Source organism: Urocitellus parryii, chromosome 9, assembly GCF_045843805.1.
Source record: "Urocitellus parryii isolate mUroPar1 chromosome 9, mUroPar1.hap1, whole genome shotgun sequence".
NCBI classification, from domain to species: Eukaryota; Metazoa; Chordata; class Mammalia; order Rodentia; family Sciuridae; genus Urocitellus; species Urocitellus parryii.
In genome coordinates, this window is record NC_135539.1 from 117,686,609 (window position 1) to 117,700,691 (window position 14,083).

Sequence of the window (14,083 nt, forward strand, 5' to 3'; positions counted from 1 at the left end):
ATTTCCCAGTTCTTTAGCATTTCTCAGAAGGCCATAAACTGTTCAATTTTCTAATATTTATCTAATAATTAAGAGGAGAGGAAGTTGAAATGATGAGGAAATTAAAATTTTAGAACTTAGAGAGATTTCAGTTACCCAATTCTGATTCTGTTTCTCCTCCTCCTCCTCCTTCTCCTCCCTCTCTCCCTGCCCCTCAGCTGACCCCTTCCTTCTCCTCCTCCTTCTCCTTCCTCTTTTTTGTGATCCTGGGGATTGAACCCAGAGCTTTGGACATGCTAGGTAATTGCTCTATTTCAGAGTTACGCCCCCTGGCCCTTCTCAAAATTTTATTTAGAGACAAGATCTCTTAAATTGCCTTCGGTGACCTCCAACTTGTGATCCTCCTGCCTCAGCCTCTCAAGTATCTGGTATTTCAGGTGTGTGCCACCACCCCAGGCCACATTCTTTCTTTCATTATTTTCCATTATCATATAACTTTGTTGTGGCTGCAGCTGGTTGAGTGGTAGAGAGTATGCTAAGCTTGCCCTGGGCTAAATTGCCAGCAACAAACCAAAACCTTCATTGGGCTGTGTTTAAATTAATACCATGGCTTGGGATGCTGGGAAGATTAAGTGAGAACATATGTACCAGCTGTAGTCCAGTGACTGACATAGGGCTGACGCTCATCTTTTCTTACTTCCATCACTTCTGTTCTTTCCAAACTGTGCCTGGTCTTTACTGGCATCTTCTAGGCTGTCTTCTATATTCCTGTCTTAAAACAAAACAAAACAGGGGCTTGTGGGGGATAGTTCTGTGTTCTTAGCCCTGGGTTTGATCCTCAGTACCACAAAAATAAAATAAAACAAAATGAAATACAGAATTTAAAATGGCATTGGGCTGCTTGAAAATTTTCAACCGTCCACCATAGTCTGGTATCAAACTCTTAAATTTGGATGGGCAAGAACTATTAGGTGCTGACCTTTCCTACCTGTCATTAATCTATCTTCTCCCACAGTATGCACTCATTCTATTCATGAGCTACACAGAACTACTTGTGGTTTCTTGAAAATACCATGATGTGACATGCCCCTATTTATTCTTTTCTTTGCTCATTCATCCTTCCACCCATCCATCTGTTCACGATAGGATGAGGTGATGGTAAGGAATAAGTGACCCAGAATGTATTGTTTATAACTGAGCCTCGTGCAGAATAGGTGCTCAATGAACACTCACGCCTAGGAAGCTCCCTTCATCAGCCTGAGCTGCTGCTTTTCCAAAGTGAAGATGGTGAAGAAGATGATATTGTAGGTAAATATCAAACAATGCGATCCCAGGGCCTCACTTACACACTGTAGGCCTCGGTCCATTCCTCCTGGGCCTTGGCAGTTCTCTGATCTCCAAGATGCTCTTTCCGGGTACTCAGACAGCACCCTGTGTGTACTGGGGATGGCTCCCAGGGGGCATCCCCAATCCTTTTTATTTTGTTTTGAGATTAGGGGCTCACTAAATTGCCCAGTTGTTGGGTAAAGGGATAGAAAAGAGGAGAAGATCTAAGAAGAAAGTGAAGTGAGAGAAAAAAAGACAGAAGAGAAATGATCACAGGAGTCAGGACTGTGTTGTCAGGGAAATGACCGAGGTGAAATGAGGAGGTGACAATGTGGAGATCATGGGATTTGCCATGGGTGAGGGTGTTTGTGGTGTGACGGGCTGTTCATGGGGGAAAACACAGAGTGAGGAGACTGTCGCTGACTGCTAGGGTGCAGGTTCTGGGTAGCTAGCTTCGGAGTCCTGTTAAGTGGAAGGTGCCAGGCTAAACTCGAATAGATTGTCTCTTCATCATGGCAAGCCTCCTGCATCAGGTAATGACAGCGATTCTCCCACAGGCGACCAGCCCCTCAGACCTCTTTGAGGGATAAGAAAACTGGAGATTTGTGAAGTGAAGTGGTTTCTTCAAGGCCAGCTGGCCGGGAGGAGTGGGCAGTGACTCATGGCTCTGACCAGTTCTGGAGCCCGAGTGCTCACTGGGGCTTCCTCAGTCCTTTATGGAGCTTGGACCAGAGCTGGCTTCTGCATTTGTGGGAGAAGGTCAAGTGTGTGCGGTCAGTCACGGTGGTGACTTGCCTGGCCAGCCTGGCTCTCGGCGCTTTCTTCTTTAATCCTTTGGCAGATGGTTGCTGACCTTCTTCCAGGGCAGCCCGTCGTTGGGCAGGAGAGCAGGTCCCGTGGTAGGAAGCCAAGTCAAGGAGGTCAGCGTGTCCTTAGGAGAGGCCAGGGTTTCTGTGTCCCCAGCTGAAGGTATGCAGTGGTCATGGCCCTTTTCCTCCACAGCCGTGAGGCCTGGGCTGTCTGTGGAGCCACCTCGGTCACCTGATGGCTTCAGAGTCATCCGTGAACAGAAAATCGATGAGCAGACACAGGAGACGAGAGGTGAGATTTTCTTCTAATGAATGGTGGAAAAGCAGCCCAGTGTCAGGTAAAGAGGCAGGGCGACGTGGGCAAGGTAAAGGGCACAACCCAAACCTCTGTTTTCTCCAAGAGACTCGAATTCAGACAACTTTAGCAGTTAAGAAGCTAAAGCAGTTGAATTTAAGAAAATACATGTATATGCATATATATGTCTACACACACACACACACATATATATTATCATTTTTTAATAATTGAGAGCTCTAGGAGCAAACAGACTTCTTTAAAATCAAGACGTGAAAGGCTGGGGGTGTAGCCCAGAAGCCAAGACTGTGCTGAGCATGTGTAAGGTCCTGAGTTCAAACCCAAGCACCCAGAAAAATAGAATAACTAGATAAATAAAATAAAGACAGGAGCTTTCTTTCTTTTCTGTGCTGTGAATTGAACCCAGGGCCCTACACATGCCAGGTAACCGTTCTACCACTGACCATATCCCCAGCTCTTTTTAAAATCTTTTTCTTTTCTTTTTTGGGGTGGCAGTCCTGGGAATGAACCTGGGATGCTCTGCCACTGAACTACATCCCCTGGCCTTTTAAAAAATATTTCTATTTTCTCCATTTATGGACCATGTGTCAAGATGCATTCTGCTGCCCTGTGTGACTGATTGGAACAAATTAAAAAAAAAATAGAAGGGAGGCTAGTAGAATAGAAGAAGAGGAACAGGAGGACGGAGCACAGGGAAACGGGAGGGACTGGGGAATGAAATTGATTAAATTATACTGTTTTATTTTGTGAACGTATGAATATATTATAACAAATAAAAAATAATCTTTTAAAATTCTGAGATAGGGTCTCACTAAATTATTCAGATTGGCCTCAAACTTGAGATCCTCCTGCCTCAGCCTCCTTGAGTAGCTGAGATTACAGACGTGTGCTACCTTGATTGTTTTTTTGTTTTTTGGGTTTTTTTTTTTTTTTTTTTTTTTTGGTACCAGGGATTGAACTCAGGGGCACTCAACCACTGTACCACATCCCCAGCCCTTTTTGTATTTTATTTAGAAACAGGATCTTGCTGAGTTGCTTAGTACCTTGTGTTGCTGAGGTTGGCTTTGAACTTGAGATCCTCTTGCCTCAGCCTCCAGAGCTGCTGGGGTTACAGATGTGTGCTACCTTACCCGGTGAGGCTCAAATTCCTAATGAGGCTACCCAACTGGAGGGCATTTTGAGAAATACTTTCCTTCTATTTAGTTCACCAAAGGTAAAAGTCATTTACAATCTTGCCTAAATTCAGTCTCAATAGGGAGTTGCCATGGTTAGTTAGGTTTGTCTGCAAGTAATCACTGTGTCAGATTCGGGGTGTCAGTTAATGGGAACTAATGGTTTGAAAAATTAACATTGATTTTCTTTCTTTTCTTCTTTCTGTAGTGGGCATTGAACCCAGTGATTTTCTTTTCATAACATCACCTAAGATAAACTCTATATGATTAGGAATAGATTCTGGATTTGACTCTTTTTTTTGGGTACCAAGGATTAAACTCAGGGGCATTTGACCACTGAGCCACATCCCCAGCTCTATTTCATATTTTATTTAGAGACAGGGTCTCACTGAGTTGCTTAGCGCCTCGCCATTGCTGAGTCTGGCTTTGAAATCGAGATTCCTGTCTCAGCCTCTGGAGCCACTGGCATTACAGACGTGTGTCACTCCTCCCAGCTGGATTTGACTTTTAATTTGACTACCTGATGAACTTGAGGCATTTGAAAAAAAAATTAAAGTGTTCTTGGTCTATCCATCTTTGGATAAAGACCACAGTTTTGTGTACAACGCTGAATATTTTTCAATCAAAGTTTGTTCAGGGAATATCAAAACTCAGCTTTGGCCTGGCACGGTGGTGCATGCCTATGATCCCAGCCACTTGGGAGGCTGAGGTAGGAGGATCAGTAGCTCAAAGCCAGCCTCAGGGGCTGGGATGTGGCTCAAGCGGTAGAGAGCTCGCCTGGCATGCGTGCGGCCCGAGTTCGATCCTCAGCACCACATACCAACAAAGATGTTGTGTCCGCCGAGAACTAAAAAATAAATATTAAAAATTCTCTCTCTCTCTCTCTCTCTCTCCCTCCTCTCTCTTAAAAAAAAAAAAAAAAGTCAGCCTCAGCATCTTAGCGAGGAGATAAACAACTTAGAGAGACCCTGCCTCAAAATGAAAAATAAAAAAGGGCTTGGGAATGTGGCTCAGTGGTTGAGCACCCCTGGGTTTAATCCCTGGTACAATTAATTAATTTAATTTACTACACATGAATCCACCAAGACACAGTCCATGTTCTTTGTCCCTGATTCAGGGGCTTTCCCCCTTGAGGACCCTGCTTCCCCTTGGTTGGGTGAGCTTGGAGTAACAGACAGCCTGACCCTAATTGGCCTCAGCAATAAGGAAAATATACTCTGCTGCAGGTAGTTGAAGTTTGGAGGCAGAATACTCCAAGGCTAGTTAATTCATGGCTCGGTGGCCTCATGAGGATCCCACCTCTTTCTGTCCCTGCCTTTGTCACCAACAGAACTTAAGAGACATGGCACACAGAATTGACTGCTTTCTCTGCTCCGTTTCTTGCCAGCAGAACCCCAAGGTTTCCTTGTCCTCTGGTAGTTCTCATGGCTGCTGGGTAGCTGCAGAAATTCTGGGCATCTCATTGCACCAAAAAGAGTCATTAAAAAACAAAAAACAGCATTCTTTTTTTTTTTAAGAAGAGAAATCCTAAAATATCCTGGCAGGTCCCTTGTCTATGTTAGAGCAGTACAAACCTATCTTTAATTGGGGATCACTGGAATGCAAACATCCCCTCTGTGGGGTTTTCATCTTAATGGCTAAGAAGGAGAGATTAGGAGGGAGTCAGGTGAAACCCAGAGTCATTTGTTATGGCAGAAAATGGCCAACTCTTCTGACCAAATGAAATGCTGGCCCTGTGATATATTAATCAACTTTGTCTCCTCCTCCTCCTCTTCTTCCTCCTCTTCCTCTTCCCTTTCCTCCTCCTCCTCCTCTTCCTCCCCTCCTCCTCTTCCTCCTCCTCCTCCTTCTTCTTTTTTTTTTTTTTTTTTCTGGTACCAATATTGAACCCAAGAGCACCTTACCACAGAGCTACATCCCAGCCCTTTTTATTCCTTATTTTGAGATAAGGTCTTGCTAAGTGACTCAGGCTGGCCTGGAACTTGCCATCCTCCTGCCTCAGCTTCCTGAGTCACTGGGATTAGAGGCATGCACCACCCTGCCTGGCTTGTCCTCGCTTTTATTTGGTATGTTATTAGATCACAATATCTACCAAATATGTGCTAAGAAGATGCTAAGAAGGTACATTCCTGATGCCAAACAGAAATCAAGGATGTTAATTTGAAGTTGAGGTGAGTGTGTTTGTCCAGTGGCAGCAGAGTTCTGGGGTTCTGTGTGCAGGTTGGTTGAATCTAATTGCATCAACTTGAATTCAGCTAATGCTAGACTCTGGGCACTTCTTTGTGCCTCAATTTCTTCATCTGTAAAATCAAGATAGCAATTGTACCTATATCATAACATTATGAAGATTTAATTGTTTAATTAAAGCCTGGCACATTCTGGGCATGGTGGCACATGCCTATAATCTCAGCAATTTGGGAGGCTGAGGCAGGAGGATCACATGTTCCAGGCCAGCATCAGCGTTCCCAGTAGCTGGGACTGCAGTTGTGTGTCCCCATGCTCAGCTCTACATATTTTTTAAGTTTTTTTTTAAGATGAACACAATATCTTTACTTTATTTACATATTTTTATGTGGTGCTAAGGATTGAACCCAGTGCCTCATATGTGTGAAGCAAGCCCTCTACTGCTGAGCTACAGCCCCAGCCCCTATATATGCTTTAATAGAAAAACAAAAACAAAACCAAGAACACCCAACATTTGCTTGGGAAGGATAATGGGAATTATCCTAATGGGATTGAATCAGGGGCCCTCAACCACTGAGCCACATCCCCAGCCCTATTATATATATATATATATATATATATATATATATATATATTTAATTTAGAGACAGGGTCTCACTGAGTTGCTTAGTGCCTCACCATTGCTGAGGCTGGCTTTGAACTTGTGATCCTCCTGCCTCAGCCTCCCGAGCTGCTGAGATTACAGGTGTGCACCACTGCACCCAGCTTATTGATTTATTTTTTGGCACTGGGGATGGAGCCCAGAGGTACCCACCAGTGAGTTACATCCTGGACCTTTTTATTTTATTTTGAATCAGGGTCTCGCTAAGTTGCTGAACTGTGCTGACACTTGCAGTCCTCCTGCCTCAGCATCCCAAATTCTTGGGATTGCAGACATGTGCCACAGTGCCTGGTCCAATTTTCTTTTAATTACTCTTCTAGTTTCTGGTTGCATTCCCTTTACCTGTTTGAATCTAAAATATTCTTCTTCCATAACTTGATACAGACTGTGTGTCCTGATATTGAACCTCTTAAAAGAGTCTTGCCTGCAGAGTCTTCATCACACATACCTTCTCCCATCTCCTCTCCTGTGACCCATACTGGATGTGGTGCAGGGGTAAGACAATCAAGGGAACATGCTTGGCCACGTGGAAGACAACAATATAATATTACCAATAGGCTTCAAAGAGTCCAAATAACTGGTAATAAGAGACTTTAGATATGGTATCAATATGGGGAAAAAAAAACTAGAGCATCACAAGCTATAGTATTTTCCCTAAACTATCCCCAAAGGGTCATGCATATTGTTCATTGGCTATGTGAGGTCTTGGCCTATTTCACAAGAAAGAGAGATGGATGTAACCAAAGTGACAGGCAAGCTGGGCATGATGCTGCACAGCTGTAATCCCAGTGACTTGGGAAACTGAGGCAGGAGGACCTCAAATTTGAGGCCAGCTTCAGCAATTGAGTGAGGCTCTCAACAACTTAGGGAGACCCTGTCTCAAAATAAAAAAAAATGCAAAGGGCTTGGGATGGAGCTCAGTGGTAACAGTGCCCCTGGGTTGAATCCCCAGTACTGGGGGGGGGGCAGTGAAAGTCTGAGTTAATGTGTGCTGTTGGGGGCAGGTGGGTGTGTCTGGTTCGTTCCCCATAAGTGTGCCCATCTGAGGATCATTGTTTACACGTAGGCATTTGTGGGTCACCAGCAGCTGAATTTATGGGAGGAAAGATTAGAACCAAGATTGTAACAATTTTGCCCTGAAGGATGCTGTTCCTGAGAAGCTGAGTAAGGAAAGCTTTGGCTTCAGCTTCTAGTTTTTGTTTGGGACAAGGTATTGGGGGGCGGGGGCGGTTAGTGACACAATGAGTGTTGTCTTCCAAGCCTTTTTTTTTTTTAAATCAATCTGACACATTGTTTGTCCCTTTGGGTTTGATAGACATGTTGTAATAAGGTCCTGAACTGTTCTCTACCTCTTTATGTACCTTCTGTCTAAAGGCTCGTTACTATTGTGACCTATATTCATGGAAGCACAAACAATGGGTTTAACCATTAACTCTCAAACCACCTTTAAATGAATTCTTTTATAAGATGAGAATTATATAGGCTTCCACTGGTTGCTTAGAGGAAACAAGAAAAGGATTCAGGTTGAACTGGGTTTTTAAGGAACTGGGAGGTGATGGTGACGTGACCCCAGACCAAGCAGATAATCTGCCTTGAATGGACTCCACTGGGTAACAATGTCTAATTGACATTCCAATGTGTCTGAAGTTGGTTTGGCTGAGAACAGAGTTAAATTGTGGCAATATCTTGTATTCATTGAGTAAAATCCCCAAATGTATCCCAATACTTAGTGTCTATTAAGGCATCATTTGATGTTACGTGTCTATTTTCAGGGCCTTTCCTAGAGAAAATCACAAGCTACAATGGATACATTATTTTCTCAAGTGATATAAGGGACTGAACAGAATAACCAAAACGTGCCCCCCTTTGATTTATAATTGTTGTCTCTTCTATTTTTTAAAACACATTTTTTAGTTGTAGATGGACACAGTGCCTTTAATCAATTAGTTAGTTAGTTAATTAATTAATTAATTTTTATGTGTGCTGAGGATTGAACCCAGTGCCTCACAGGTGCCAGGTAAGCACTCCAACACTGAGCTGCAACCCTAGCCCTTCTATTTTTATTATGTATTTTTGGTGCTGGAGATTGAACCCAGGGCTTAGCACATGCTAAGAACACAATCTACTGCTAAGCTACATCTCTCGTCTCTCTTTTCTATTTTTAATTCAACAACAGTTTGGAGGAGGAAGAGGCATGGTGTTGCACATCTATAATCCCAGTGGCTTGGGAGGCTGAGGCGGGAGGATCTTGAGTTCAAAGCCAGCCTCAACAATGGCAAGGTGCAAAGCAATTTAGTGAGACTCTGTCTCTAAATAAAATACAAAATGGGGCTGGGGATGTGGCTCAGTGGTCAAGTGCCCTGAATTCAATCCCCAGTACCCCCCCTACCCTCCATAAAAAAGACAGAATGAACTAAATGTTTAAGTAGCAAAAATAGAAGCACTTCATTTGGGCATGGATGTTCCAGATGTGGGAAGCTTAACTGGGGGACAGTCGAAGGCAGCAGCAACCCCTTCACTACTATATTCCCAGTGATTCAGGAGGCTATAGCAAGAGGTTGCAAGTTCGAGGCCAGCCCGGGCAACTTAGCGAGACCCTGCCTCAAAATAAAGTTTAATGTCTAAGCAGTAGAAGCACTTGCCTGGCATGTGTGAGGCACTGGATTCAATTTTCAGCACATATAAATAAAAATAAGTAAATAAGCAAACAAATAAATAAATAGAGTTGGGATGAGCTCAGAGGGAAGAGTGTTTGTCTGGCATGCATGAGGCCCTGAGTTTGATCCTAGTACTGGGGAGAAAATATAAAACTTGCTATGTGTAAAATTTTTCCTTCTTTTTATTTTTACTTTCTATTCCAACAAATGAAAAATCCATCCTGAACAATTCATCTGCTCTAAGATTTCACTTAAGACCATACCAATTTTTTTTAAAGAGAGAGAGAGAGAGAGAGAGAGAATTTTTAATATTTATTTTTTAGTTCTCGGCGGACACAACATCTTTGTTGGTATGTGGTGCTGAGGATCGAACCCTGGCTGCAAGCATGTCAGGCGAGCGCGCTACCGCTTGAGCCACATCCCCAGCCCCAAGACCATACCAATTTGATCTGAACAAAACATTGGAGTCTTGCTTGCCCTACTACTCTGTGTGTATGAGAACACAAGTATAGAATGGAATGACCCGAAACAAATACACGCCCAGTGGGTTCCTGAGTGGGGACTGAAGCCAAATCTCCTACCTCTCACCTGCGCTCTTCCAACAAAAGGCATCAGAAAGGTCAAGTTTGGCACATTTGCTCTATTTCTGTTTTGACAGAAAGTTCCATCTTAATTCTTTCACCATGAATGAACTTCCTGTGAAATACAGCATGGTTGCAGTTTATGAACATCCACACACACACACACACACACACACACACACACACACACACAATTTCTCTGCCACCTTGAAGTTGTGTTGATCACCGTGCTGAGCACTATGGGAGAGGTAAACCCTGTCCTTAGAATTCAGAGTCTAGTCGATGAGACTAGAGGCCACGAAACAACAGAGGACAGCATGAGATGGGAATCTGGCATTGAACAGTCCCCAAACCTGGAATTGGGGCTTGAAGTTTGAGGAGGATGTGGAGAGATGGGCGGTCCAGAGCCTTGTCCAGCATGGTGGTGAAGCACATGAACTCCACACTACCTAGCTGGATGGCCACCCTGTCTCTGGAGCTCTCTCCACCCCTGTGCCTTCATCTGTGAAATGGGATCAGCAACAGTACTGACGCCCTGAGCTGCTTGTGGGAATGATGTGAAGGTGAAGTGTTTAGCGAAGCAGCAGCCCCTAGTGCTCAATGACTGATGGCTGTCTCCAGACCCCGCACGCAACAGGACAGACGTGGTGGGAGGTGGTACTGGAGACGGTCTCCGTAAGCTTAAAGGCTTCCATTGGTGTCCTGACTCTTTCTCTGAGACACAAAGAAGATAAAATGCGGTGAGGTGATCTCTCTCACAAATGTGATAGGCACAAAGAAGAGCCAGACATGAGCACTCTTCTATTTATTTATTTATCACTTCAGTACCAGTGCCGGGAATGGAACCCAGTTACCCAAGTTCCGTTTACCACTGAGCTACATCGCCAGTCTTTTTTTTAAATTTTGAAACAGGGTCTTGTGAAGTTGCTGAGGGTCTTGACAAGTTGCCCAGACTGGCCTGGAACTTGAGATCCTCCTCCCTCAGCTTCCTGAGTTGCTGGGTTATAGGCATGTGCCACCCTGCCTGGCAGTGTGATCACTGTTGAACTGAAGATGTAGAGTTGATCAAGGGAGGAAGGCTCAAGGGACTCAGCACACGGAGGACCCGAGAGGGAGGAGAGCAGAAAGCAGAGAGCAGGATGACTGTGGTGCTCCCTGCCCAGGACTGTGGGGCAGGTGCAAGTGGTGATAATCTGGCCTCAGGTTTGCTCTTTTTACTAACCTACCCTAGCAGGTGTGTGGTGGCACGAGTAACTTGGGTTTCATAATGTCAAGTTGTGGGAAGGGCATGGGATTCTGAGTCACAATGACCTGTGTTGAAGTCCAAATTCCCTTAGTAGCTGTCTGATCTTGGGCAGGTTTTTTTCTTTTGGGGGGCAGTCCTAGGGATTGAACCCAGGAGCTCTCTACCACTGAGCTAAACCACCAGCCCTTGGAAAATGTTGAGACAGGGTCTTGCTAAATGGCTAAGGCTGTCCTCGAGTTTTCGATCCTCCTGCCTCAGCCTCCCAAGTCAGTGAGATTATAGGAGTGTGCCACCACGCCCGACTTGGATAGATTTCTTAACCAGCTGGATCCTCAGTTTACTTATCTATAGAATGAGGATAATACCCATCTTTCAGGATCGAAGATAAATTAAGGAGGATATATTTAAAGCAGCCAGATCTGGGATTTTTTTTTAATATTTATTTTTTAGTTATAGGTGGACACATATCTTTATGTGGTGCTGAGGATCGAACCTAGTGCCTCCTGCATGCTAGGTGAGCCCTCTCCCTCTGAGTCACACCCCCAGGGCCAGCTCTGGGAGTCTTATCAGAGTTACTGGTAGTGGTCGCTGTTTCTGTTATCATTAACAGTTGTTGAAGCCCCTAGCACTCATTCTTGTGAAGGCATTCATTTGTGTATCTTTTTTTTTCCATACCAAAGATTGAGTTCAGGGGCACTTGACCACAGAGCCACATCCCCAGCCCTATTTTGCATTTTACTTAGAGACAGAGGTTCACTGAATTGCTTAGGGCCTCACCTTTGCTGAGGCTGGCTTTGAACTCGAGATCCTCCGGCCTCAGTCTCCTGAGCTGCTGAGATTATAGGCCTGTGCACTGTGCCCAGCTTCCTTTGTGTATTTTTTTATATCCCAGGCATCCCAATTCCTAACCCTTCACTAAGTGACTTCCTCTCCCTTAGTCTTGTGATTTTTAAGAAAAGGAATGACAGATGTGCAAGTTGTGTAGGTGCAGACTACACCATGTGTGTCCCATGTTTTGTCTTTGGTGCATCCCCCAGAGCTTCGTGCATTTAAACTTGGTCTCCAGGGTCTAGGGTAAGGTACTTAGGTCACGGGGGCTCCAGCCTCCCAGAGGGTTTTTGAAACAGAGTGAGCCTGGCTCCTCCCTGTCTCTTGCTCCTCACTGTATAATGTCCCCCCTCAACAACAAGTGCTCCCACCACCGAGACCATCCTTCAAGAGGCTCACACCAGAGCTGAGCCAGTGCCATACCAGAGCTGACAGCTAATGCCAGTGCCACATCCTTGAATCTCCAGAACTGTAAGATATTATACCTCTTTTCCTTATAAAGCACCCAGCCTCAAGTATTTTTGTTACAGTCATGGAAAACAGACTGAAACAATGTGAAAAATGAACATTGTAACTTCACTCATTTCATTTTAGTTGGTGGAAGACCATAGACACCTTAAGTTCCTCAAGACAGCTGTCTTCCAGGTGCTCAACTTCTCCTTTGACGTTCATAGAAACAAACCAACTTAGTTGCCATTTTCACTTTTTTTCTTTTTCCTGCTTTAGTCTTAATTTACCAGACAATTATATGTCGGTGAAATCAAGTGGTGTCAGATAACTCTTCCATCCAGGCACAGACAGGTACCTGAGGGCAGGAAACTTCCATGACCCTGCTGTCTTGCAGTGTTTACATTTTGGCTGTAAAGCCTGGGGTTATTTATGTCAGAAGAGCAGAGCTAACTAGTTCCTCGTAGAACTCTTGGGTTGGTTGGCTGCCATCGGATGATTCAGTGGGATATTTTCTTACTGTCTAGTGCCTTGAAATGTCCTTTTATGAACATTCCTTAAGGTGCTGCCTTGTTTGTTTTTTTCAAACTGGAGTTGGTGTTCGAGATGGAGTTTTCAGATTTAAACTGTTTTAACAACCCTATTTGGTCTTTATTCTGGGGACTAACCAAGATCATCCATGAAAGAGGATGGTAGATTTGAAGATAAAAGGTTTTTGTTACAGCAGTTCATTCACTCATTTATTTAACTGATATTTATGGAGTGCTTACTCTAAGTCATCATACTAAGTGCTAGAGATATTAGGGTAGATAAGACATAAACCCTGATTCTCTAGGAATTTTTCAGTTTAATGTAAGATTTGGGTAAGTTAACAGACAGTTAAGTGAGTGCCCATAGACACTGAGGTCCCCAGCTAGAAGTGGGTTCTCTTTCTTTCATAGCACCTGTCACCTGTCCTGAAAAAGTTCTGTAGGTTCATATCTATTTTTTTTTACAGGACTTTTTGTCCTGTATCCCTGTGTTCTCCATGACACCCAATTCAGTTACTAGTAGGTAACAGCCACTCAGCAGGAGGATCACAAGTTCAAAGCCAGCCTTAGCAACTTAGTAAGACCCTGAACAACTTAGCAAGATCCTGTCTCAAAATAAAAAAATAAACTCCATGTTTGTATAAATCTATCAAAATACACTCTACTGTCATAATGAAAAAAACAAGTAAAAAAATAAAAACAGCTGGAGGTGTAGCTCAGTGGTAAAGTGCCTCTGGGTTTAATCCCCAGTATCAACTATAAAAGGCAATAGTCACTCAGTAGACGCTTAGAGGGCTGGGGTTGGGGCTCAATGGTAAAGCTCTTGCCTAGCACGTGTGACACACTGGGTGTGATCCCCAGCACCACATAAACAAACAAACAAAATCTGAATAAACAAAATAAATGTATCATGTCCATATACAACTAAAAATATATAAAAAAAAATGCTTACGGGATTAAAGAGGTCTCTTTCCCTCATAATGCTAGCTTTATTTTTTAAAAAATGGAGTCATCCCTTCATATCTTCAGATGATGTATCTGTGGATTCATTCACTCTTTTTTTAATGTAATTTTTAAAACTTATATATGACAGCAGAATGCATTACAATTCTTACACATACAGAGCACAATTTTTCATATCTCTGGTTGTATACACAGTGTAGTCATACCAATTCGTGTCTTTATACCTGTACTTTGGATAATAATGATCATCACATTCCACCATCATTAATAACACCATGACCCCTCCCTTCCCCTCCAACCCCTCCACGCTATCTAGAGTTTGTCTATTCCTCCCATGCTCCCTCTCCCTATCTCACTGTGAATCAGCCTCCTTATATCAGAGAA